Genomic DNA, 27,220 nt, shown 5'->3' on the forward strand with positions numbered 1-27,220 from the left:
CCCACATCAGGCTGATCTTTGAAACCTTGATGAATCCATCAGAAACCTGAGTAGATTTTGCAATGTTACTATTAAAGCATGGAAGGGCTGACAGAATATTGCATTGAGTCACCTCCCAGTTTTGGCAAGATTTGTGTTTCATGTTTAGGAGTCATGTCCACAGACATGAGCCACTTAAGCACTATAAGTGTGAAGTTATGATTTTGCCTGTTTGTTCTGGCAGTCCACAACCCATATCCACCTTTTTGAGTCCTACTGAGATCTGACAAGCACCAGAATGAAGAATCCTAACTTAATGCTTTCTTTCATGTCCTTTTAATTTGATATTTCATTGAAATACATGCTCACCAGATACTGTTTCCCTAACAGTCTATAACTGTAGTTATACAGTATACGTAGTTATACTTTTTTCCAGTATACTTAAGTTATTTTTTTCACATTTACTTTTCACCAGACTGAAATGACCATTTCTGGGGGTGAACACAGAAAGCTAAGAGAAAAGAGAAACCTTCCTTCCTGCCCGTGCTGTCTGCTGTGACTAAAATACATCTGCTCCAAAATTTAAAAGTATTTATAGAACAGCAAATTCCAGGTGCTAAATTATCTAAATAGGGAAGAACATAAGACAATATGACTAAGGACCATGTCTTGTCCTCAAAATCTTCCAGTTGTCTCAAAGGAAGATCAAATACTTTACCTTAAAATATCTATGATCTTAAGGTAAAGCTTGAAAAGGGCACAGGTGAATTCTTGGCGACTCTGCTCAAGTCATCTCCCATCCCTTAATTCTGTAGAAACGGTACATTGTACTATGTTATGCTGCTATAGATCATCTATAATATTTAAGTCTTCCACATGGAACAAGTGAATTTTTTATGAAAAAATTGCCTTCAAATGACTAGACAATGTAGCTGCAGGTGTGATATTTATATTGTGGTGTTCTGTGTCAAAAATTGTACAAGCTTGTTGACTGACATCAATGCTGACTATTCAGCCACCAAAAAGACTCTTTTTAGGAAAGATTTGCCATTTAACAACTTTGCAGTTGCTAGTTACTCAAGTCACTAGCTATTGAAGTTACTACTTGTTCAAGACACTGACAACTAAGAGCTACCCTGAAGCATGTCAAAACTGCTATTGGCAGTAACATTCAGAGAGATTAGATGGCTCAGGAAACAGAACCATAATCTCCAGAAAGTAAAGGAAAACACAGGGGCTATGTCTATAAGCTTGACAGCTGACATAAGTGCAATCCACAGGTCCCTTGACAAAATGCAGAATACATTGCAAAATATTTCCATAGGGGTATGCCAATGTAGCAGTGGCAATGAAGTGTATTAAGCACTGATATTAATGCCATGCAACTCAACCAGTGGAATTAGAATGCACTCGACCAATAATTTGATTACATCATTGAGGACACAGATGGATGAGGACACGATGTACAGTTTATCCCTTCTCTGGAGACTTCAAGTGTGAATGAGATCACTGATTACATCCAGACTAGAGACACTGAGGCAGAAGTGCAGTATAAACATCTGCAGACTGAAAAGCTCCAGGCAAAAAATGTCTGAAATAGGGATCCATCGCTCAAAATAATATCTGGTAGGTAGTCTTATTTGGTAGGCAAATTAAGCAGGCTGCTAGGTGACCAGGTGCATGTTCTTAAACAACAAGGTTTTATAAAGAGTGTTTTTATGTTTTGACATACTTGGTTTTCAAACACTATGAATTCTTTAAAAAAGAATTGTTTCTATACAGGTATATCATTCATAGACTTTGTGTCTATATAGATATATAGCATAAAGAAGTGACTTGCTGTTGCTTCCCCATCACAGCAGCACCAACGCCAGTAAAAGAAGCAGGTCATCTGCTTTGTTGACCAGGCCTCACTGCCTCACAGATGGAGAATTTGAAAAGTAACAAAATAAAAAGGCAGCCTTACTACCGTAACTAATAAGAACAGCTAACTGGAGGCTTAGGAAGAGCACAAAACCTGCCAGAGTAAAAGAAAATTATTTATGCCTGAGTTTCTTTCTGTGCAAGGATACAAAACCAAACAACTACCTATGTACAATAAATTTCACTGCCGTGGAGCTAGACAGTCACTTTATGTGACAAACTAATTTGATACACCACAGCAGTTTCATGGAAGTCTGCATTTCTTGGCTGTACAGAAGGGCCAACTTTGTGTATGTATTACTTAGGAACAAAGCATCCTTCTGTAGCACCTCTTAGGGGACTAGTGGACAGGAGGAAAATCATACCTAAGAATTAGGTAACACCAAATTCCAAATACTACATGTGAATAAAAATTCAGACGTAGTATTTGGCTAGTTTGGTATTTGGAAAATATTGCCAAAGTATGTGAGTTGCTTTGAAAAAAAAGCAGAAGGAAATAACAGATAGAGATCAATATGACTTGAGATGCAGAAGAGACTTGAGGAAAGATGAAAACAATGCTCGGGAAGCAACAGGGGGCAGAAATAGCCTATTTCAAAATTTGTTATCTGGTGTTGTTTTGCTGCACACATCTAAAACTCAGAACAGTTACACAGCCAAAATTAAATTCAAGGATGTTCAGCTTGTTTCTACAAAAATGTCTTGTTCATGTGGTTTCAAATGCCTTTTTTATTTGTTTGTTTTTTAATAGCTAATGGTAATTAGCAACTGTCTAAGTCACTGAGATTTAAGCAGCAAGAAGTTACCAAATAACTACAATCAGTTTTCTTCATGCACTCTCCCCCTACTGCTCCTTAGGAGAAAATCAAACCAAAGCAGAGGTAGTTCAGAAAACCTAGAACGATGGAAAACAAATCAGTCCTTGTAGACTTTCTGTTTCAGAGGTATATGTTTGACTTTATATTCAGTGCAGAATATAAGTTAGATGATAATTATAATAACTACCACCTGGAACAGCACACCAAGAGGAGCACATTACTGAGAGCAAATGTTTTTTCCTGCTTGTATTACTGATCACATAAACATTGTTTTACCAAGCTGGTAGCCAAATACAGTCAAAATGCCATAACTCACTTTTTAAGTGTGCCCATTCTTTAAATGCTTAGAGCAACACGACCTATAGTTCACTTGAATTTATCATTTTGTCCATAAAGCCATATGTATTATACCAGATGCCAGTATTTCTGCTGACAACAGCAGAGCAATTTGGACAACTGATTTGATCAAGCACAGATCAGAGGGGAAGAAACATTAAAATTAATAACATGTAAAACAAGTTATAACGAAACACACAATATGATGCTTCATGTTGAAAAATATAAAATACTCAGACTTGCAACCGAAGGGAAATGAGAAATGTTTTTTCAGTGGTGCAAAGCTCCTATTTGTTTCTAGCAATGAAACAGGAAAAAAATAAAGTTTTTTAAAACTCCAACACAAATTTTAATTCAAAATGTGCTACTGAACCACATGGGAGTTTTGCCTTTCCTCGACCTTGGACACACACAAAACAATGCAGGAAATTCCATATTTCACTGAGGGAAGACAAAACACTTTGGATATTTTTTTTTCCCCACCCAATTTTGTAGTGGCAGATGCTTGAAACCTATGAAGTTGAACTCCTAGAGTAAATGTTACTGTTTTGAATCGTAACTGACAGAAAATGAAAAGGTGAAATGCATCTTCTATCAACCTGATTTTACCTACACATATATGTCTAAGTGCATTCACCCACAGACAGACAACTGTGCTGAATTTCAATTTTGCCAGCACATGAACAGTATCTCTTCAGTGTTTGCACTCTTTGGGACATCTACAGCTTAAGTAACTGACTGCCATGATTACACTAAAAAAAAAAAACAGACTACACTAAAAGATTACACTAAAAATCAGAGTCCTGCAAATATATCAATTCAGGAACAATGATTTGACAGCAGACATTCTATTTCAGGATTAGTCCCTTAAAGTGCTTTTGTTTTAAAGATAAGGTGCTCACAGTTTAATCCTTTAGATCATATGGGGAAACACTTTTTTTTTTTTGATAAGAATATAAAAATTTTCCTATATTTTGCCTTCTAGTAAATCACTTTACATCTTGTACCGCAAAACATACTGTACTGAAATTTTAGATGGCATTATATGATATACCTAGTCAATCAGTCATGTGTTCTTCCATTAATCTGGTTGTTCAGATAGTGAAAAAAAATGAAAACTGGAAGGCTATTTTGTACTAAAAACAGTTTGGGATAGATTTCTCCATAAGCTATAGCAATAGAAGGCATTCTAAAAAGCATTGTTTACTTGAGTAATTTCAGAAAATATACTTAACACCTACAAAATTATAGGCATTTTGTTGCGTTGCGTAAATATTTTTATTATTTCTTACATTAAAAAGTTAATACAAAGAAGAAAGCACTTTATTTCTCATTCCATTTTGATAAATATAATTTAAATTGTACTTAAGCTCATTTAAGAAAAGATGAAACTTTTGAGAATGCTTAATTGATGTATACATTTCATGAGGAAGAGTATAATAAAATTTTTCACAACCATTTTATATTTTAGCAAGCAGTTCCACTTGTAAGAATATTAGCAAGTTTTAGGAAAAGCTATCACAGATTATACCAAGAACCTCAATAATAAAAAATTTGATCGAGCCCTTAAAAATTACAGTGTTCAATTAAAATATATATACTAAGAAAGATTAAATAACAAAAGAGTTGTAATAGCTTTGCCTGTTGAACTCTAAAAAATACACATTGCCTCTGAAGTAGTAAATACTTCGTAAGCTATATCCTGCTACCGTCACTCTTAAGCAATCATATATTATCTTCACAAAAGTTCTAGTGGAGTCAATGGTGTGCCTTTGGAACTGAGATGCTACTCAAGATGGGTACTTGTGAATTACCTGATCCTCTGGAGGTGGAAGAAAAGCCCTTGGAAAGTTAATGCAATTAGGACATTTTATTTATAATTATAACCTAAATATTTGGATACAATTCAGTATTACTTTTGTATTGGTTTGATCAAGAAATTACAAATATTAATCAACACTACTTTCAAAGCCCTTAATGGAGAAACATGGCTCAAAAGATGTGAATGTTGTGTCAGATACTGATATAACACTTTGACTGTAGTTGCATTTTACAAGGATAAACTTTAAAATTAAGCAGCAGAAAATTTTGGAAAATGCTCAGATAAACCAAAGATTCTTCTAAATGCTGATCTCATACCTATGAATTCTTTTCATCAAAACGTTAATGACAATGAGTATTATTTCAAGATCTACAAAACATACAAGAAAGACTAAGGCTTCCATTTAATTTTTAGCAAGCACTTTAAAATTCCATTCTTTCCATGCTCTAATGACGTTATCACTACATATACTGAAAATTTCTATTTGTACATTTGTCTTTATACAATACCTTGTTCATCGCCTCATTTATTAATGTTTATTGTCTATATACAGAAAAATGAATGTAGATTAAAAATATCTCCTGTCTTAAATTTTTTTAAATTTATACTTGGCCTGTTATCTCTGTCACTATTTAAAGGCATTATAAAAACATGCACATTAGAAAAGAAGACCACATCAGCTCACTAATCAATGTTAAAAAAAAAAAATAAATATCTAAACCTCTAAATATTTCTGACCAATTATTTTATAAAAAGTTGGTTTTTTTTTTCCTACCTGTCCTTTCTATCACCAAATGTTCAAAAAGGAGGAATAAACAAAGATCAAGTCTGCTGCGTGCAATACAAAAGCTGATTACTGGGAAGAACTCAAAAGAAAAGAAATTTATTCAGACTGAAAGCATTAAAAGCAATTCAAACTTTCTAGATTACATCATTGGAAGTAGTATGTAATTTGTTCCAATTGATGTAATTTGCTCACATAAAGCCATTATTTTGCAAAGCACCTTAGCATATTTATACACCTTCCTCCTAACACTCTGATCAGACTCTCTTGCACCTGACATGTCAAACACATGGGAAAGACAGTGCAAAAGAATCAAGTCTGACAAGTACATTTTTGCCCAAACCAAACTAATATTAATACATAAAATGCTGCTTCGCATGTAGTTTTAAGCATCCCTTTGTAACTGAAAATGTGAAAAGAATTGTCTACATTCTGTTCATACAATGACCTTGGATAACTCAGATCCGTTCTTGTGGGATTTGCAACTCCTTTCCTGAATGGATTCAAGATGATGTAATGCCATTCAAAAGGGGCTGAGCAGTGAATCGTTACATGTAGAACTCAAATATCCTGGCCCCAGTTCTAACCTTGTAATTATATTTAACTGGGTCAGTGGAATTTCTTAACTTCCACTACTTGTTTCTTTGCTTCCAGATTTAAAAAGTGCCAGGTTCATATGGACAATAAGCTAAAAGACATATTTCAAAGTAACACCAGAAAAACATTCAAATGAAAGAAATAGAGATGAGTCCAAAATTATATGTGGGGGTCAAAGGAATTACACTTTTGCTACTCAATCTACACCGTGGCTGGTAAACTGCAGCGTGATAGTCACTGTGCTTTGCTTACTATACTATGGTAGGGTAGGCCCTTACTGTTTCACTACGTCAGTAAGACAGCCACTCCATTGCACATACTACTTTTAATTACCAAATGATACTACTTTTTAAAAGTGCTTTAAAAACAGACTTTGTCTGAAACATAGGATAATGATTTCTTTAAGATTACACAGGGGTCAATTAAAATCAAGGTACTTCATTGCATGCTTTAGAACTGAATGCAGTTGTGAAAAAATGTGTTCATCATTTGATCTGACAAAAAGAAAATCTGGCATTTGAAAATCTCTAGAAACATAATGCAACCATTAATAAAACATATGCTCATTTTTTTGCATGTATTAAGTAAATTGAGGTATCTGCCTCAAGCTGTTTACCTCACAAATATATCAGGCTAAGCCTCTAAAACCTCAAAAGCTGAACTCTGTAAGCAAAAATTCAACAGGCATAAGCTTGTACTATAAGAGGCAAGATATTCAGAAGCAACTTGTACAGACATAAAGATACACACAGATATATAGGCAGATAGATGGAGTTTCCTACTCAGTTTTCTTTGCACAAAGCAATACAGAAAAATCACCAGCTAACTAGTAGATTAAGCAATGCAGACTTTGACGTTTAAAACAATTCCCAAGTTGTCTTTGTTTTTGGCAAAGTTTTTTCTTTTCTTTTTCTTTTTCTTTTTAAGGCATACCATATTTCTCTTAAATATATATATATAAATATGTCAAATCAAAAAAAAAAAAAAAAAGAAAGGACAAATTAAAAAGGAACAGTAGAAATAACAACACTTCTCTCTTACCTTTTTCATCTTTGGTGGGTCACTGATAACATTTGTCTACGCATCAAATCCTGTTTAAAAAGCATTTTTAAAATTAGCTTCGGAATTGGCATGCTTGGACTATACTATACATCACAAATATAGCATAAAAATGTATACCCACACCATTAAAAGGCATATACCTATGGTTTCAATCCTGTGCTTTCTTTAATAAGAATAAAAAGTTCATAGTAAAGAACACACAAAGCATGCAGAACAATGACAGCATTGCATATTCTCTCTAAAGTGCAGATGGTACTAAAGCAGATTTTAAGATAACGATGAAAATTAAACCTCATTCACTCCTCCTTGTTTCTCTTCTGGGAACACACACACCCACACACATCACCAAAGAAAAAGAAATACCAAACATATTCACAGCATTTAAGTTATCTGCAGCTTCTCACACAGGGTAATCAAATAGTAAGATATGTGCAGAGAGAACCAGCTTAAAGGCGTTCTTTACTGAAGTGGGCATAAGTTGACAGCCCCAACTAAAACTAGTACTTCTCCATTTTCCTCTGTTGTAATGAGTTTGTTCAACAGGACATCAGAATTAATCATTCTTCACATTATAAGACTAGTGAAATGTCAGAAGTTTTATATGCAAACTATATTTACTAGTGTAAATATATTTTATATAATCTTTGTTTTAAAACTTCCATCAGAACTGAGTGGTTAGAATTTTTTGCACTCCAAGGTTATACACCAAAAGTCAGCATGCCTTGGACATTTCCCCTTTCCAATTAAACCTCAACTTACCTTGCATAGTCAAAAGAGCTAGTGAAACTAAGCTGCTAGAAATCTGAGTTCTTTTGTCCACTATCTGATCTTTATGTGCCTATTTTTCCATTCTGCTGCCATCTGCTGGCAGCACATTCATTCTGCATGACACCAGACCGCATTTGATAGTCTCCCGTTGGATCACTTACCACTGTTAAAATATGAACCTTATTTTCCACGTTTCTTGGCCAACCAATCAGGTATTGCTACATTTCTGAGTCCAAAATTTTCAACATCAACCAACTGTATTTAGGGATCAACATGATTTTGTTGGCTCTCAAGAAGCATGCCTCTAAAATGGTGTGCACAAGACATTTAATATTTGTATCACTTTAAAAAATCACTTTTTCATATCACCGAGATTGTAAAAATATTTTCAAGCTCTGGTAAACCTTTCTGAATCTCTTAGTTTCTCTTGTCAAAGGACAATATTCTATCTTGAAGTTTATATGTAACTACTTTCTCTTCAGGTTTTGTGCATTTTCAGATAAAATTCAAAAGAGCAGTAAAATGTTATTCCGAGACCTAAGAGCATAATAAATAAAATGCAACATAACACAATTTCAGAAAAGTAAGCTTAACAAGTTGCACAACACGCAGTATTTTTATGCTAACTAGATTTAATTAACATTCCATTCTAAGAAAGTAATAATAAAGTATATTATAATATACTAAATTATAAAATATCATGTTTATGCAAAAGGTAGTACATGAGCAAAGCAAAAAACGGAAAATGGTTTTATGCAGGAAAAACACTTTGAAACAGTATATGTATTCTAAATGTAACAAAGGACTTTCTAATTCAAAAAACTAAGCAAGCTTGCACTGAAAAGTTATGATGACTAGCCCCTGTATTACAGCTGCACTTGGCTCACTAGTGATAGGAGACAGCACTATTGTTTTTTCAGAAGTTACAGGGACAGCTATACATCAAACAAAGAAAAAATTATCTTCAAGCTTTATGAAGGCAACTTGTGTCCCCTTGCCTGTAGAGGAACATACTACATTTTACTACAGAAGCAGGACACTCTTCAATAGCCACTAGCTCATTCAGTAGATGCAGATCTGTCCCAAGGATTATATCGACAGAACTCTGCAAGAAGCCGATGTTCAATGTTTATTGAGCTTTTTGTTTGTTTGTTTGTTTGTTTGGGAGGTGTTTTGTTTTGTTTGTTTGTTTTCATTGTCAGGTTTGTCCTGGAGCAATAAGATCCAAACTTTGCAGACATATAGTTCTTCTCAAACTACAGATGCACACAAATGAATTGCCACACTTTCTGCTGTGGGCTGCTAATCTATCAGTTTCAAGTCATCTAGCCTTTTCTTCATTTCACTAATTTGGCTAAGAGAAACTGAGCTCTCTCATACTCTGTGTGGACCACAGTGAGGTATAGCGTATTTCAGCTATAATTTTCTCCAGGTAAAACAAAAGCTTTTGTTACTCAAGTTTTACCCTCTCATGCAAAGGAACTGAAGTGATCACAAGACAGGTTGATCTGAACACGAGTGGAGCATCAATACAGCTTTATATCCAAAACAAAACACACATCCTATGACTTCTTTCAATGCTGAGTGACAAGAGTGACTGCATGGAAGCTTTTCTGTTGCCTCAGCACTGGAAATAATGTTCCACTAATAAGTCAGGGGGCTCTCCAGAAAAGGGCATTGGAAAGGCAAAGGGCCTTTGTGAGTTGCTGATCAACGTTGCTGATAATGTCTACCTCCAAATCTTGAGTGCAGTGACTGAATATAAATAAATAATAAATAATTAAAAAAAAAAAAAAGTGTAAATGAAAAAAGCACCTGAGCCCTATCAGTGTAATTTCTTTATCAGCATCAATGAATATGTTTTACTCCCATCTTACACTCTGGAGAAAATTTGTGTGCTCCTCTGCATAAAAATACCTCTGTTCATGTATATACATTTACCTATGTAGGACATATTAAAATACCCTTGCTTGAGTCATTAACAAAAATAATCTAATCAAAGAAAGAGGGAACGACTGATGGTAAGGACAGACAGTCTGTGCTGGAGGAGCAAAAGAAAAAAAACCTGATAAAACAATAAAAGAATTTTGGTGGAGTTTTGAGGTACATTAACAGCAAGAGCTCTGAGCATCATTTTCAAAAGTACTTTACAGCAACAAGATTTCATGGAATCATAGAATATCCCGAGTTGGAACGGACCCACAAGGATCATCGAGTCCAACTCCTGGCACCGCACAGGTTCAACCAAAATTTTAGACCATGTGACTAAGTGCATAGTCCAAATGCTTCTTAAATTCAGACAGGCTTGGTGCAGTGACTAATGATCTGCTCTTTGAAAAGTTGATGTAGAATGGCCAGTTCTGATGCACAGGAGCCAGCAAAGGATGTAAAGTCCAGCTAGAGTAGTTAATGTGGACTTTACTTCAGAACTCATAACAAAGCCTCCATTCCATCCACAGGAATGTTACCAGATTTTAGAGAAAAGAATTTAAAGAGGTAATGCCAAATGTTTCATTTTGTTGAACAATTGTACATTTCTGCATGTGAACAGCTGTCATCCTGGTGTATTAGAATTATTTCAGTACTTCAGCAAATAATTTACAGAACAGTCACTTTTAAAGAAAGTCAGGCCTTGAGTCTGCCATCAAATTCTTGGGGCTCTACAATAAGCACTTGAAAAGGGATATGATAATAGAAATATGAAAAAGGGAAACAATATTTTCAGTGGATGTATAGTCTGAGAGACTAGTTATTTTAATGCAGTACAATTTTGATTTACTTTTGTAGTATTCCTATTTTACTTCTTAGCAACATCATAATCTGTGGGAATAAAACATGAGAACATTCTTTTTATTTATTTTTTTCTCTCTTTTAAACATAAGTCAAGTTAAATAGTGCTTGTAAGAGAAGCTTATACAACATGCTGCCAGTCTGATACCAAGACACTCAATAATTTATATGAATGTTGAGAGAAAAACATCATACCATTGTCATGGGAAACTACACACAAGATTCCTTGACTTGGATACAGATAGAATTTCTTCTTATTCAGTTTCTAAAAAACTACATTATTCCAATAACATATTTGGATTATATTTTATACACATATCTGCTTAAATGCATAAAGACATTCTGAACAACCTTTCAAGAATAACTACTCATATTTTCAAGGCAAACATAAACCACTGAAATGTAGAAATATGAAGCATGAAAGAATAAACAAACCCAAGGATATGAACATGGCCACAAGCTTTTCCACTCTTTAAGTAATAAGGTCATGATCAGCCAGTCCAGGAGATGATGTTTTTTTAGGTACCACCATACAACTGACACATATGCATTCCACTTTACTTCAGCATTCCCTCATGTCCAGGACTGAGACAAATAGCCTTTTAAACATGAGCCTGGTTTACACAGACCAGATGAGACCATAAAAATACAAGCCACTTGAACCTTAATAAAATACACAGTAATGAGAATGTTGTAAAACAGATACTAAAAACATAAAATCTTAACAATCTTAATCACAATGAAACAGGGTTAAAGCCACTAAGTCCAGCCATCACTTGCAGAAAGCCAACAAACATCAGATGTATTTTGCTTTGGGGTAGGGGAAGGACAAAATTAACTATTTTGACCATTGTAACAATCTAAAAATGATATACAGGCAAAATACCTAGAGCTTTTAGTACTTCACTAGCTTGAAAAGTTCCAGTTTTGTACTAAAATTCATTCAGTCACAACTCATAATCTACCCTATAAAAGAGACATCTGGTATAATACACAAACTGAGGGACAGTTTGTGTATTATTATTAATCACAGTTTGTGTATTATTATTATTTCTCTCCCCTCAACCAACCCCCTCTTTAATACTATTTTCTGAAGAACTTTGCAAACTCATCTGGAACAAGCAACTCCAGTTTAATGCAGATTTAGAAAATCCTAAACATTACTTATAAGTCACAGGTCCATATAACTTAGTATTTCTCACATATTTATGAAATTATTTTATTTCTCATAAAAAGTAGTGTTTGCATGAAAATGAACACTCACACTAGGAAACTAGGGGCAAATGTGACAAAGCAGGGAAATTCCTCCTGAGGATGAGTTAAAAAGATTTGAATTATCTGCCACATTCAAACACTTTCTCTCAATATTTTCCTTTTTGTAGGAGTACAGTTCCTCCACTATCATACTTTCTGAACCTCTTTAATATTCAATTTCTATTGGTGGGCACTACACTCCTTAGCATGATTTGATGGTGTTACGGATTGCAAACACCATTTCCCGTGGTTTCATAAAACAGCATTAATGAACAATTAACCATCTCAGGCTCTACAGGACAACGTAGTACTCAACTCAACACTGGCTCCACAAACAGTAGAAACATATTCTTGCTGATAAAAATTACTAAGGTTTAGGATTCAGTTCTCTGGGCTGACTTTTATGCTTATACAGAAACCAGGGAAGATGTTCACATAAGCGTAGTATCAACACCTCTAGTAACGAGCAGCCCAACATTTTAAAAGCTTAAAAATTTATAAAGCAAGCTTAAAAGAATAAATAAATAAATAATGCTAATTCCTTTGTTTGTCTTTTGTTTTTGTAAGTATATTTCTCCAACTGAGGCAGGGCAGGGGGGACATCACAGAATCACAGAATCACAGAATTTCTAGGTTGGAAGAGACCTCAAGATCATTGAGTCCAACCTCTGACCTAACGCTAACAATCCCCACTAAACCATATCACTAAGCTCTACATCTAAACGTCTTTTAAAGACTTCCAGGGATGGTGACTCCACCACCTCCCTGGGCAGCCTGTTCCAATGTCTAACAACCCTTTCGGTAAAGAAGTTCTTCCTAACATCCGACCTAAAACTCCCCTGGTGCAACTTTAGCCCATTCCCCCTTGTCCTGTCACCAGGCACGTGGGAGAACAGACCAACCCCCACCTCGCTACAGCCTCCTTTAAGGTATCTGTAGAGAGCAATAAGGTCGCCCCTGAGCCTCCTTTTCTCCAGGCTGAACAAGCCCAGCTTCCTCAGCCGCTCCTCATAAGACTTGTTCTCCAGACCCCTCACCAGCTTCGTCACCCTTCTCTGGACTCACTCAAGCACCTCGATGTCCTTCTTGTAGCGAGGGGCCCAAAACTGAACACAGTACTCGAGGTGCGGCCTCACCAGAGCCGACTACAGGGGGACGATCACCTCCCGAGACCTGCTGGCCACACTATTCCTGATACAAGCCAGGATGCCGTTGGCCTTCTTGGCCACCTGAGCACACTGCTGGCTCATATTCAGCCGACTATCGACCATCACTCCCACTCTGCCTGGATGCTCTCCAACCACTCATCTCCCAGCCTGTAGCTCTGCTTGGGGTTATTGCGCCCCAGGTGCAGGACCCGGCACTTGGCCTTGTTGAACTTCATGCAGTTGGCCTCAGCCCATCGGTGCAGCCTATCCAGATCCTCCTGCAGAGCCTTCCTACCCTCGAGCAGATCGACACACACACCTAACTTGGTGTCATCTGTGAACTTACTGAGGGTGCACTCAATGCCCTCGTCCAGATCATCAATGAAGATATTAAAGAGGACCAGCCCCAGCACCGAGCCCTGGGGGACGCCACTAGTGACTGGCCTCCAACTGGACTTGACTCCATTTACCACGACTCTTTGGGCCCGGCTATCCAGCCAGTTTCTAACCCAATGAAGTGTGCGCCAGTCCAAGCCAAGAGCAGCCAGTTTCTTGAGGAGAATGCTGTGGGAAACAGAGTCAAAAGCCTTGCTGAAGTCAAGGTAGACCACATCCACAGCCTTTCCCTTGTCCACCCAGCGCGTCACTTTGTCATAGAAGGAGATCAGGTTCGTCAAGCAGGATCTGCCTTTCATAAACCCATGCTGACTGGGCCTGATCGCCTGCTTGCCCTGCAAGTGCTGTGTGCTGCATGACATGACACAACCTACACCTTGATTTTTTTTTTCTCCTTCTGATACAAAAGTGAAAATTTGTGATTCAGTAATTCAGTAACTGCAGCTTCATGAAAAACAGCAATTATCATGAGGCAGACATAAAGATCACAAGGGACTGGCAAGAATTTATTATTGCAGGATTGAAGCACAAGACTGCCAAAATAACTGAACAATTATCTAGCAGCCAAGTTGCTCATACAGTTTTCTAAAAACAAATAGCACTGCATTCCAGATCATCAAATAAAGTGAATGATGCAGTGAGATTTAAGGTTCTCTGAGGGTTCTCTGAGTTCTCCCCACTGGCAGGGGGAAAGGTGGGTTGTGGGGGTTGATAAAATTAAGGCTAAATACAGCGAAGCGCTGCCACAGATTGCCCAGGGAGATTTAGGGATCTCACTCAGGTTTTTACAAACAGGTTAGACAGACATTTGTAAGGAATGAAGTAAATACAGTTTATCCTCTCTCCAGGCAAAGAAGTGGTCAGCATAACCTCTGGGGGTCTTTTCCAATCCTACTTTCTGTGGTTTCTGTGAAGCAAGCTTTGCCAACTAAGAAAAAATACTTTTAAACAATTTTCAAGTTTTCCAATTGTGTTAAGAAACATGCTTTTAAAAGAAAAGTGGGGCAGTGAAAACTCTAAAGGTTCAAGCTGAACATTCTTTATGAGATATTACTGTTCTCTACCTCAATTGATGTTATTTTTTTGTTATATTTCCAAACATGATTACCACTGAGTTTAAAAATTCTTACTACTTGGAATTCTCTAGAAGTTACAATTTTCCTTCTTTCCTTCTTTCCTTCTTTCTTTCTTTCCTTCTTTCCTTCTCTTCTTTCTTTCTTTCTTTCTTTCCTTCCTTCCTTCTCTTCTTTCTCTTTCTCTCTTTCTTTCTCTTCTTCCTTCTTTCTTTCTTTCTTTCTTTTTCTCTCTCTCTCTTTTTTTAATTTTATTTTTCTTTTTTCCTTTATCTGCAAAGGAAATTCCTTTACTATCCTCAAGGATACACACAGAGACAAGCACGTATTTAAAAATAATGTATCAACCCTGCACTGATCTGTCACCCACCAAACATCACCCTGTAAATCTCCCAAAACAATTTTGTTACTATCAAGTAATACTGTTCCTAAACGCTGACCTTTAATCACTGCTGTAAGTAGTTACATCTTGAACTGAGTGGATATATACTGTCACTCAATGTTTAAGACACCAATCCTAATTTTATTTATGTGCACACACGTGTATATGTATGAAAAAAATAATAATCCTCTTTGTGGAAAGAAAGAAAGCACAGCAAATATGCCTAACATATTTGCCAAGAACAGAGGAGATCTACCTGGGTGAGGTACTTCCTCACAGAAAGACCCTGGTTTGATTCTGACATATCGTCCTTGAAATTTTTATTTTAAGCTTGATTTCCCTCTGTTCAGTGAGAATAAAAACCCCAACTCAAATTCAAACTTAGAGGTGGGGTGTAGTAGGTCGGACCCACTCTGCATGAACCAGCAGGGAAAAAGCAGACTGTAAGAGGTTTGTGCCAGGGCCATTGTCAGGCACAAGTGACTTCTTCAGAGGCCCCAAAGTAGCCAAAGCTGAACTGGCTGTGAAACACTGAATGTAAAAACTACAAAACAAAAGGGCAAAACTTCTCTCAGAATCAAATCCTGGGAAGAAGCTCAGAGCCTGAGTAAATGTATTCAAAAGCCTCACCCCGCCCTGCTGGAACTGGCTTCCGTTCAGCTGCAGCTGCTATTTCTACAAGGTATGGGGCTGCAAACAGAACAGCAGATGTGAGCCACTGCTCTCCATTATCCCACAGGGCACGCCAGGCTGGTGCAGGCCTGTTAGGAAGCCAGATCCCCCTTTGACCTGGCCACAAGCTGACACTTGGCAGTCCTAAGTAGAAAATTGTCCCAGGCCTCAGCACTGTGGCACACAAGGGCCTTCCTCTTCCAGTGCCAGCTCCAAGTCTGGTTTCCCAGAGTTTTGGAGCAAAACCAGGGTACAACCAATTACCATTAGTAGATATTTTTCACTGAGATTTGAAATCTGATTTAGTCTTGTTGTACAGGGTTTTTCTACTGCCTGCATTCCATGTAGTTTCCTTTGTTTTCTTAAGTAACAACATGTTTAAGCATCAGGAGACATACCCTCAGCTGAAGACAATGGGATGACACTGAACACCAGTGAACTACCTGCCACCAATGCTTTCATCACTCTGCGCACCTGGCTTCAGAAATATCTTTAGATTAATCAAAGACCATGCTTAAAGGAAAAAAATATATATATAATGTTTGGTTTGTAACACTGTATTATGAAAGTTGCTAAATTCATTTATTGAAGATGAAGGGGAAAAAAAAAACAAACAAACAAACAGAAAAAAACACTTCCTAGTCCATCTTCAGTATACTACTAATTAATTTCTATACTTCTTCCTATGTCTGCCCTTGCTTATATCCTCCCTCACATACATAATCCCTTTCATTCCTCTTAATCTTCATGCTGGAGCTTCTCTGCACTTCCAAATAAATTTTATGTCTGCAAACTGAGCATGTCGGTTTCTGTGTCTGTTTATATCTGCAAACTGAGTTATGTCTGTTTCTATGTATCTTTTCTGACACAGTAACTGCTATTAAAGAGTATCACATATTAGATGAATCAAATGATGTACAGAACAACTTCAGAATATTTCTTCGAATTCAATATGAAAAAAAAATTATCTTGCTTCTTATTTTCACGACAGCCCCTATTCTCTTTTCCTGCCATCTGTTTCCATGTTTGGGAATAATCTCATGGCTTCAAGTTCTTTTTTCTCTACCTCCACTTCTAGAAAAGATCTCCATTTAGGAACCTGCTGAATAACCTCTAGATTGCATGTCTTGCATATGCTTTTTAATTTATTTCCCAGGCTGTAACAACTAATTGGCTAATGAAATGATTTGTTATCTCATATTTCAAAGGTAGAGTCTGTCATGCAGGAATTCATCCTACTTTTCATGTTCATCAGGAACACTGAAGATGTCAAATGCAAAGGGTTTATGAATCTGTGAACCTTTGAGAAATAATTTTCTATCGAGGCATATAAGGGCATATAATTTTCTATCTGGGCATTAGTCATTTTTTCTTATGGTATTTTCTACATTTTCTATTTAAGAGTTTCATTTAGGCTTTTCAAAACTAAAAATCCTTTTACTTATTTCAATAATAAAGCTGCTCATGGCACACTTTTTTTTAAAAAAAAAAAAAACAACAAACGCCTACTTAGATGTTTAAAATTAATTTTTAAAAAAACCTTGACTACATTTTTTTTACTCCTAATTGTAACCATGCTATTCAGGTTCAGAAGTGCAGTTTAAAATGCAGATATGGACGTGTGCAAGGGAATGCAAAGGAATGTATCCCAATTGTTTATTGTAACTTATAACATAGCTGCCATAACTAAAATAATTAATAGTTCTTCCATAAAGTTATCTGAACTTCTACTGTCTCCTTCTGTATATAAAACGACCACTGACCTAATGAACATATTCAAATATTTTGATTAAATGTAGAAAGCAATGCAACATCATCAAAATAATTTCTTTCTTCGAGTAAAGGTCCCAAGACTGGAGAGGAAAAAAAGTATTTCCTACAGTGAAACAATTGTGAACATTCCTTTCCTAGCTACAGATTAATTGTGCTTGAAGTAATCTGTGGCGTGTCTTAATTTCAAAATTCTAGCTCTGTAGCAGTGTAACGAGGATAATTTGGTTTAATGTCTCCTTAAAATAAACCACTAATTTCATAAAATTATTAGAAAAAAAATGCAGTCTACATATGTTTTGTTTATAAAGATGATCTTTCTGTGTGAGCCACAGAAAGAAATTATAAATCGTTCAGGACATTTAAGAATACTCTTATTTTTTTGCTTATTAATGTACTTACGAGTAGTGATCAATTTAGTTTAGCTTTAGAGCAAATTTCTTTCATTCAGCCTCATGAGATTCTATGGTTAATATCATGCCATTCTCTAAGGAGATTAGAATGTTAAAGTAGATATTCCTTACAGCTTCCTCCATGCAAACCATCCATTAAATGTATTTAACCTGTACCTCTTGACAGTGAAAAAGTAATGTGACAGATAGGAAAAACACTGTTAGCAATAGTTGGCATCATGGAATTAGTAAGAGCACAATGAAATCACAAGGAGTGTCAATGCAAAATCATGCTTCATCAGCCAGCACAGTACAAAACCACCTCTAACAATAGCTGATTTAAGAACAATTATTAGATTCACATTTTTTCCATCTCTCAAATAATGTAAAAATGGTAGCTTATAAGACAATAAGTCACATTAGTCATTTAAGGAACATGCAATGCAAATATAGATTGTTTCTTCCGTAAACCTTTTCTGAATCTCACAGCTTCTTCCTGCTAAATAGGTTATACTTAAAAAATGAAAATAAAAATTAAAAAAAAAAGATAAAGAGGTCCTTTAGCAGTAATGTAGTTATTATGACAAACACTATAATGTCAGCAAGACAGCCTGACTTAACCAAGAATAAGAGATTAGGACCTAGGAAGGATGCTCTTGTTTGCTGTCGCCTTTATATCTTGGTTGTTAGGCATCTCACAATCTTTGCCTTCATATTATAATTGCAAAGTGAGAAATTACTATAATTGTCATTCAACAAATGGAGGAGAGACTAAGGGGCTGTATTTTAAAGCTACTTGGGTGCCTAAAGATGCAGATAGGCACCTACTGGTATTTCAGCTCTTACCCTCATGAGCAGATTTAGTTGCAAATTCTAGCCTTGGGCAACAGTGTTTGATAGCTGTGCTGTCTATTAAATCATCAGGAATATCATTACGGATGTCTTTCTGAGTTTTGGGCTTTGTGTTTACATGTAACTTTAGTTAAATGGAAGAGTAGAGGGAGACTATTCCAAAATGAGGGAAAAAAATAAAACAGACAAAGTGAATATACATGAACAATTTGCAACAAAATACATAACAGGCATTGGAACGATGCTAAGACATGGTATTAAATACCTAATTTAGTTATATAGTAGTTACATGGTTTTAGATGTATTACCCTTGCACTACTTCTGTCACATTACTTTCTCCTAAATCTAACTCTAGTTCTGAAATTCCAGTTTGTAATGTTCTGGTCCAGGACAAGTAAATCTCTACATTTATTTTACTCGCAAATTTAATGCTTAGTTATTTAACCTCAGTATATTGTGTCTTTCTCTGAAGTAGAAAAATATACATGGTGAACCATATCAGGTTACAAGTAACAAAGAGTACATCCATACAGCAAAAAATCCACTGTTCTGAACATGGGCACTATTTAGCATTAGACAGGTTAGAAACGTTTGCAAAAAAAACTCCTGATAGAATTACTGCATGTAAGGGTGGGCAGTGTGAGTATGAATGCACAAATAGGTACCTTAAATAATCCTAGAAATATTAATACTTCAAAATCCCTGAATAAGAGTGAAATGCTAGAAGGCTGACATTTATTCTTCAATTCTATAGCACAGTTCACAGATTGTACTGGATCTATATGTATATCACCTCAAAAATAAAAATGAATAGAAAATATTTTCCATCTTTGCTTGATTACGGCTTCAATGTAATGTAATTGCTAATTGTAACCAAAGTAGGATCACTTGGATTAAATGACTATTGTACCTGTAAAGTGACAAGAGTATTACCCAACTATAATTCTGCTATATCAGGTGATGTGACATGAAATAAACTGGCTTCAGTTTGCAGTTCTGCTTGGTGCCACATACTTGCCAGAGCTGTCACCAATTTCCCTTCTGCAAGATAGCCTCACAATTCAGAAGGTCTCTAGCTGCTGCCACTATACTTCAAAACTTTCTCTCTGTGGAGGTAAGTATGCAGAGCCTCACTATTTCATTAATGATGGATCAGTGACTGAAATGCTCAAGAGAATTAGATGCTGGTTTTTAGTATCAAATAAAAGCTAATCCTGAATTTAATACTATATGTAACTATTTAACAATACCAATAATGAACAAGGAGTTTTAAATTGATTGTAACTGCTGTTCAATCAATTTTGATAGCTGTTGAAAAAAGGTAGTTATCTTACTTCCTCTGAACTTCACAACTCCAATCGAATCAGTTAAAAATAATGCTGGTAAGGAAAAGAAAGCAATACTATCACAGAGAAAACATAAGTTTCTATTGTCATTCTATTGTCATTCTAAAATAATCAGAACCTTTGGATAAGCAAAACACAATGTTGTAGAGATATACCGTGACTTTTTTTTTTTCTTCCTGAGACTTTGAGAACTCTCTGGATGTTTAGGGCAGACGTTTCGTTTTTCAAAATGATTTTATTATCCAAAAATTAACATCAATGGCTATTATATGTAAGCCCTCGTAAATAAGGCTCTCTAAGATATAAAGCTAATGTTGCTCCAGGCAAATTTGCATTGCTGCTTCTGACCTTAAGACCAAGTATCTCCTCACTGTTTCTGAGCTTTGCAGTCTGAGTACACTGAAACAACTTCCCCTAATTTATCCAGATCTTTCCTCTGCAACTTACATGCTAGTTCAGCCTTACAAATAGCTTAATATTTTCCCCATGTCATGCCATCGATTCCAATTCTTGAACCAGACTTCAGGATATGTTACAGGATTAGCTTAATTGCCAAGACTTTTACCATATCATCATATCCGTCAAGCCACATCTCAGCAACTCACACCCTATGCATTTCTTCAAAAACATCACAGTACAGAGCAAGGTACCCAGTCCTTTTGCTTACTGGACCACTGATGCTAGCTGGGTATAATACCCATCAAAGAAAAATCCCATGAAATACTAACCTAAGTAAAGGAATAGTAAACGCAACAAGTACACCTAAAGCTTACCTTATTCTTGCTACTAGAAAAGGGCTTATGAAAGTATTTAGGTACTGTGTATGCACTCTTTATCATACGGACATGTGCATATGTATATGTGTATGCATACACACAATCTGCTTTTTCTCAGCTAAACTGCACTCTTGGCCTTCTTGCCTCAAAACTGCTGGCTGAACACTGTGTCTATCACTGCTATACAAAATGAACCTGCTTGCATACCACCTAGACGTGAGCTCAGGACAAGAACAAAGGGGCTCCATGTGCCATAACTGCCAGCTGTACATACATGTATCTGACATTATTTTGTTTCTAACAGGGAAAAAAATACAGCTATGATAATTATCTGCTTGGCATGCCACATCTCCTGTCACCTTTAAATCAGCAGAGGTCAACATGGCTGGCACCTCAATTTTTCAAACAGGCAACAGGGCTGACCAAAGCCAGTCAACACAAAGTTGGTACTACTACCTCTTACAGGAGCCACTCATTTGTAAGATCAAGTGAAGTGATGCACAGAGATAAGTGTACCTGGCTTCCTTTCAAATAGCAGAGCATTCAAATATTAGGTATCTTGATTGAATGGCAGATTAGTTTGGGAACTGACAGTACTGACAACTAAAAATAAATAAATAAAAAAATCAAATCTTTCTTCAACAAGAGGAACCAGAATATGGTAGACAATTGTCTCTAAAGAATAAAACAAAGGGCCACACTACATATATGCAATCTCTTCACAGTTGTGAGTTATCTTCTTTCTGGTTCACGATTTACAACACCACAAACTGCAGTAGGCATAACAGCAAAGTTGATGTGAAATGATTTTTTCCAATACCCCTTATCTCCTCTAGTACTAAAAAAGCCATGCATGTCTGTTGAACAGCACGTTTTCCCTCCCACAAAATATCCAGAAAGAAGCCTCCAATATACCCATGCTTTTCAGTAGGCGAACAGTAGGCAGTCTGTCAATACCCAACTTTATTAACAACATTCTTATAGAATGCTTCTACCACAGCCCACATGGTGCAGGGGAAAGGATGGCGACTTCTCTGGAGGGTTACTGTTGGAGAACTTTCTCCTGTGTTTGCTTTTCTGTCATTAAGTTTTTGCTTCTGTGTGCAGCCACCTGAACTTATTTCAACATGGGCCAAGACAGTCCTTCAGAGTCTTGGGCAGATATCAAATGACCATAGACTACTGAGGCCTGTCAGGAGCTACACATTGAGGAAAGTCTTTTTTGCTCACCAATTTTTTGAGAATAGCAAACATGTTGTACACATTTGACTTCTACTAGGAATAAATCATCCTGCATTTAATGCCAGGAGTTACCTACTTACTATAATCTAGAAAAAACAACTTATCTCCTAAAATCAGCTGGTGATGGTAGTAGAGCTATCTACTTCACTTGTTCACGATATATCATCTATTATTTAATATTATGTTCTGCTGGCAGCAGAAATAAAAATGCCTGTTTGCTTTTTGCTGGGTATTGCAATTTGGGTCACGTGAACACCTCCAGGGGAAGGTGGAGGAGGCAGAAATTGTACCTTTTCTGACAGTTTTATAGACTGTTAGACTGCTGCAAGGTTGTGGAGTGCAGACGAAACAGGAGGAATCGCGGAAATTGCAGCTTGCTAACAGCCTGCATCATAAAAAGAAATGGAAAGACGTTGGAGAAGAGCAGGCAGCAGACACGTAGACAGGCCTCAGACCTGAGAAAAAGACTGACCTTTCCCTGAGGAGCCAGTATAGTCAGTGTCAAGATCATTACAACAAAAAAACTTTTGATAGTTGCTGGGTGGAGAGCAAGACTGAAACAAAAGATTTGTCCCTCAGTTTGCACACTAAAGAAAGTGGAGATTTGTTTTTCAAACCTTTTATTTTACCTGAACTCAACCTTTTGTGTTTTTATATCAAAAGGTTATTGCTCTAGGTCACGTCCAAACACTGCTGGACTCCATATACCATTTGTAAGCTGTCCTGATGTTTTTGTGAGCACATTTTCAAGGAAAGATGCAGGAAGGTATACTCCTGACCCAAGCTTTTGGGTACACCTCCTGAAGTAGCACAGCAGCCAGCCCCAGGAATGGTGAAGGCCCAACTGCTGTGCAGCAGCAGAAGAGAGTACCCATGGCCAGGACAGGCTGAGACAGAGGATGCTATCTGCCCTGTGTCAGCTACTGACTGTGTTTGTATTTGAGACCTTCTAGATCAATGGAGAAGGCTGGGAGCCTAGGTTTTAGGTCCCAGTACAGGCCCAGTACAGTTGCCATCTATTTTATTAAAAAGTGGTCAAAGATAATAGGAAGGGACAACAATACTGCGATGGAAAAGGGGACAACCATTGCACTGAGGGCTTGACCTGGACATCTGGCTACCAAACTTACCAAAGGTCCATGTTACGCTAAGTGTTCACACTGGCTGTTTCATACCTGCTTTTGCAGACTTGCATACAGAGAATTCAAGTACGTCCTGCTGAAAGTTTTCTGGACTTGGCAGTGTTGCAAATGTGTGCAAAGATTTGTGGGATAACTTTTAAAAAGTGTCAGAAAAAAAAAAATGTGAACCTGACAGTAACAAAGAGAAGCACGACTGAGGTGCTGAGATATGGGTGTTTATTGCCATTTTAAAAATCCCAAGATGTCCTGGCAGACCACCTCGAGGTCTATTTCATGTCTGCCAGCCTTCTGCAGACATTTCGCATCCCAAGGCCATAAAAAAAAGGCTTATGTGTAGGCACCTGAATCCTACTCTCAGTATTTCAGAGACTTCCCGAGAGAGTAATTAATTATTCTTTGTCTTTGACTAAGCAAAATGTTTATTTAAGATAATTACAGCTAAATATGAATACGAGTCTAATTCTGCCAGTCCATATCATCCCACAAGGCAGGCAGGAGGTCAGGAAGGAATGGAAAAATCAGTAATAGCATCTTGATTGGAGCTCTCTACAACTCTTACATTAAAGACTGGAAAACAACTATCAAAATGGAGATTTGTCTTTCTAATTCTGTAAGTCCAGAGTCAGACAAGAAGCTTCACAATTGTGAACAAGCTCCAAGATCTTCTCATTTCACATTCTGGCTCTCTGGTGGCTGAGATGAGCATAAAACCAAATGCACAGACTTGTGAGACTGACTCTCAGATATGACAGCTGGTGGTAGACAGCAACTGGGCAAGTGCAGACAGGAAATTATTACCAAAGAGGCAAACCGGACGGCAGACACTGCAGTCTCCCTCCTAAACTTCTTGTTTGTTGGGGCACGTGGCAGATTTGGAGCTGCTCTATAGTTATTTATGAATACAGTGCATTAACTTGGTGTCCTGGTTTCAGTTAGGACAGAGTTAATTTTCTTCCTAGTAGCTGGTAGAATGCTATGTTTTGGTTTAGGATGAGAAGAGTGCTGATAACACCCTGATGTTTTAATTGTTGCAGAGCAGTGCTTACACCAAGCCAAGGATGTCTCAGCTTCTTGCTCTGTCCTGACAATGGGCAGGCTGGGGGTGCAGCAGGAGCTGGGAAGGGACAGACCCAGGACAGCTGACCCATACTAGCCAAAGGGATATTCCATACCATCTGACATCATGCTAAACAATATATAGGGGTGGCTAGCTGGGGGAGGGGGGCCGGACTGCTTGGGGTTAGGCTGGGCATCGGTCAGCGGGTGGTGAGCATTGTGCATCACTTGTTTGTACACATTATTAATAGTAGTACTATTATCATAATTATTGTTATTATTATTATTGTTACTATTATTTTCCTGTCTTAATAATCTGTCTTTATCTCAACTCACGGGCTTCACTTTCCCGTTTCTCTCCCCCATCCCAGAGAGGGAGGGGGGAAGAGTGAGCAAACGGCTGTGTGGTGTTTAGCTGCCGGCCGGGTTAAACCACAATACTTGGTCATTTCTTCTCCAGCTATGATGGTTTAATTCAAATGCAGTCTTTCTGGAAAAGCAGATAGGAAGAAAAAGCATTGTAAAATATATGCCGCTTCTATCTATCTTTAAGAGTTAAAAGCTAATGCCAAATGAGGTAGTTTGGGTTTCTTTTTCAGGTAACCTTTAAAACTAGTTCTGATCTGGACAGACAAAGCATGCAAATACTGATTACCAAATAGAAATGTAACTGAAGTCAGTCAGGGAGACAAAATGGTGGATCTGATGAACTAAGAACATGAAATTCCAACTTTGAAGTATAAAATGGTCGCATCTTCCCCACTGTAAGCAAGGCACATGCAAATTGCTTTCATCCATCTCTTCTCTGCAATTAAACCTGTTATCATATGAAAACACCACACAGCATTAGCATTCCCTAAACAAATGTGCAAAACATAGGTGGTTAGTTATTGGAGAGAGGCTGCAGCATTGCATGTCTGCTTGCATTGTGGCTGCATCAACTTGGGCTGAGCACTCAAAGGAAACCTACTAAGAAAAGCAGACCTTTTGCTGCAGATCAACATTGTGGTCCCTCCCCATCACTTTTCCAGAGTCCACCTTTCTGTCACATGATGAGAGTGTCATATGGAAGAGAAGAACTTAGAAAACTAAGTAATAACAATATTATGAATGCTAATGCATGAAGCATTGTTTTGGAAGCCTTGGAAGCCTTTTGCTAAAGCCATAGATAAGAAACTTCACTTTCTCCAAACATTGAATAGAGGGTTACAACATATACTGAATGGATCACACTGGAGAGAACTTTCACCAAATTCTCAAAGATGCTAATGGAAGTCATTCAATTAGTGCAGCATGATGTTAAAGAGCAGGTAAAACTGGATATTTCATAAACAGGTTATAAGATGCCATTACCTTTACTGCAGTAAGAAGCATTTTTAAAAAGGTATAGCCCATCTGGTGGCCATCACACACAGCATTTTAACAGACCCAAATACTGGTGGAAAAAAAACGCACTTATCTGGAGCTTCCTCAGCACCAGGGACAATGTTTTCAAAACTGCATGTATAATGGCATGCTCCCAAAATAAACATCTTTGTTTTTTAAAAATGCAGTTTATCTAGAAAATTGTATTAAAGAGTAAAGGAAGCTAATACTTGTGCTTTCCAGTACTCCTTAAGAATGATGTTGGTTACCTTGTTTATGCTTATACTGGGGCAGCCACTTTAGGAACTTTCAACAACTACAATGCAAAATAGGTAAATCATTTACTAGAATCACCAACACAACCATCAGTTATTTTAATAAAGATATATGCTTGCCACTAAAATTTAAAAGATATGCTTCACATTTTACATGACTTAAATCTGAGTCTATCATTTCATACACATTAATTTTTTAAGTTTATGCTACAGCATAATTTAATGAATCTTCTGCCATTACAAAAAATATTCCCTTAAACTTTTTGCAATGTTGAATTTCTGGATTTTTAACTTTTTAAAATGAACTGCTACTTTTCCAGGAGTTAGTCTGGTACGAGACTTATTTTCTGACATGCTTTGCAACATGACAGCTGGAAAGAAATTAGCACATATGTTGCTCTTTTTTACTGATCAAGTATCTCCAGCGGTTTATACAATACATATTTTGAGAGACTGGTTACAGATCTCTATCATTTAACTAGGAATACTCTTTTATACTCACTTACATCTCAAGACAGGATACAGCAGTTTTGTATCTAATTGACAAATTATTTTTTATGTGTTTACCTTGCCCCTCATGAATACAGTCCATGATACCTTTTCCACCAGTGAGACAAAAAGATGTGGAAAACTGGAAAGTACATACCACCTGAGTAAACAAAGAACAATAGGAGGCCTCTCTCATTCATTCTCCTTTGACAAAGAAGCTACAGTTTTTGAACTTTCCTAATTCCTTTGACTAACCCAACAAACTGACTCTTCCTTCTAGTCCCAAACTATACCATCACTGGTCATTACTAAATAGAATATATGGCTGTGGGTTTCAGGTGATGGATAATACAAATGATTTGGGGTTCATCAAAAACAGAGGAAAAATGGGGAGCTAATTTTGACAAGAGAATGAATTTAAAGGTCTCAGGAAAAGGGAAAGAATATAAGCAAGGCAGCAGAAATGAGACAAGGAAACAAGTATTAATATTCTGGAAAAGAAAATAAAAAGTTCCTCAGGAAGGGGAAAGTTACACAACAGTGAGGATGGGGTGGCGGGGGACCGGGGAGGCGAGGAGGGGAAGTAAGGGGGCATGCCAGCAACAGACACTGGAAAAAGTTCCTGAAAAAGGAATACTAGGGCAAATTTACAACACTTGTACTTGCATGGATAGAGGATTCCCTCTAATATTTATTTTTTGTTATTTTCTT

The 27,220-nt window shown here is 37.0% G+C and overlaps 1 long non-coding RNA gene across 3 annotated transcripts in view; it reads right to left on the minus strand.

The window, feature by feature from the left end:
- Positions 1-27,220, minus strand: part of LOC116497809 — a 115,867-nt gene that overhangs the window by 85,559 nt on the left and 3,088 nt on the right. For 2 of the 3 annotated variants that reach the window (XR_004254130.1, XR_004254128.1), the window contains exon 2: positions 7,301-7,350. This is a non-coding gene — a long non-coding RNA (uncharacterized LOC116497809). Of the gene's footprint in view, positions 1-7,300; positions 7,351-7,461; positions 7,589-27,220 lie in introns of those variants that run through there. The other variant, XR_004254129.1, reaches the window with a different exon arrangement.

The sequence above is a fragment of the Aythya fuligula genome, chromosome 1 (genome assembly GCF_009819795.1).
Source record: "Aythya fuligula isolate bAytFul2 chromosome 1, bAytFul2.pri, whole genome shotgun sequence".
NCBI lineage: Eukaryota > Metazoa > Chordata > Aves > Anseriformes > Anatidae > Aythya > Aythya fuligula.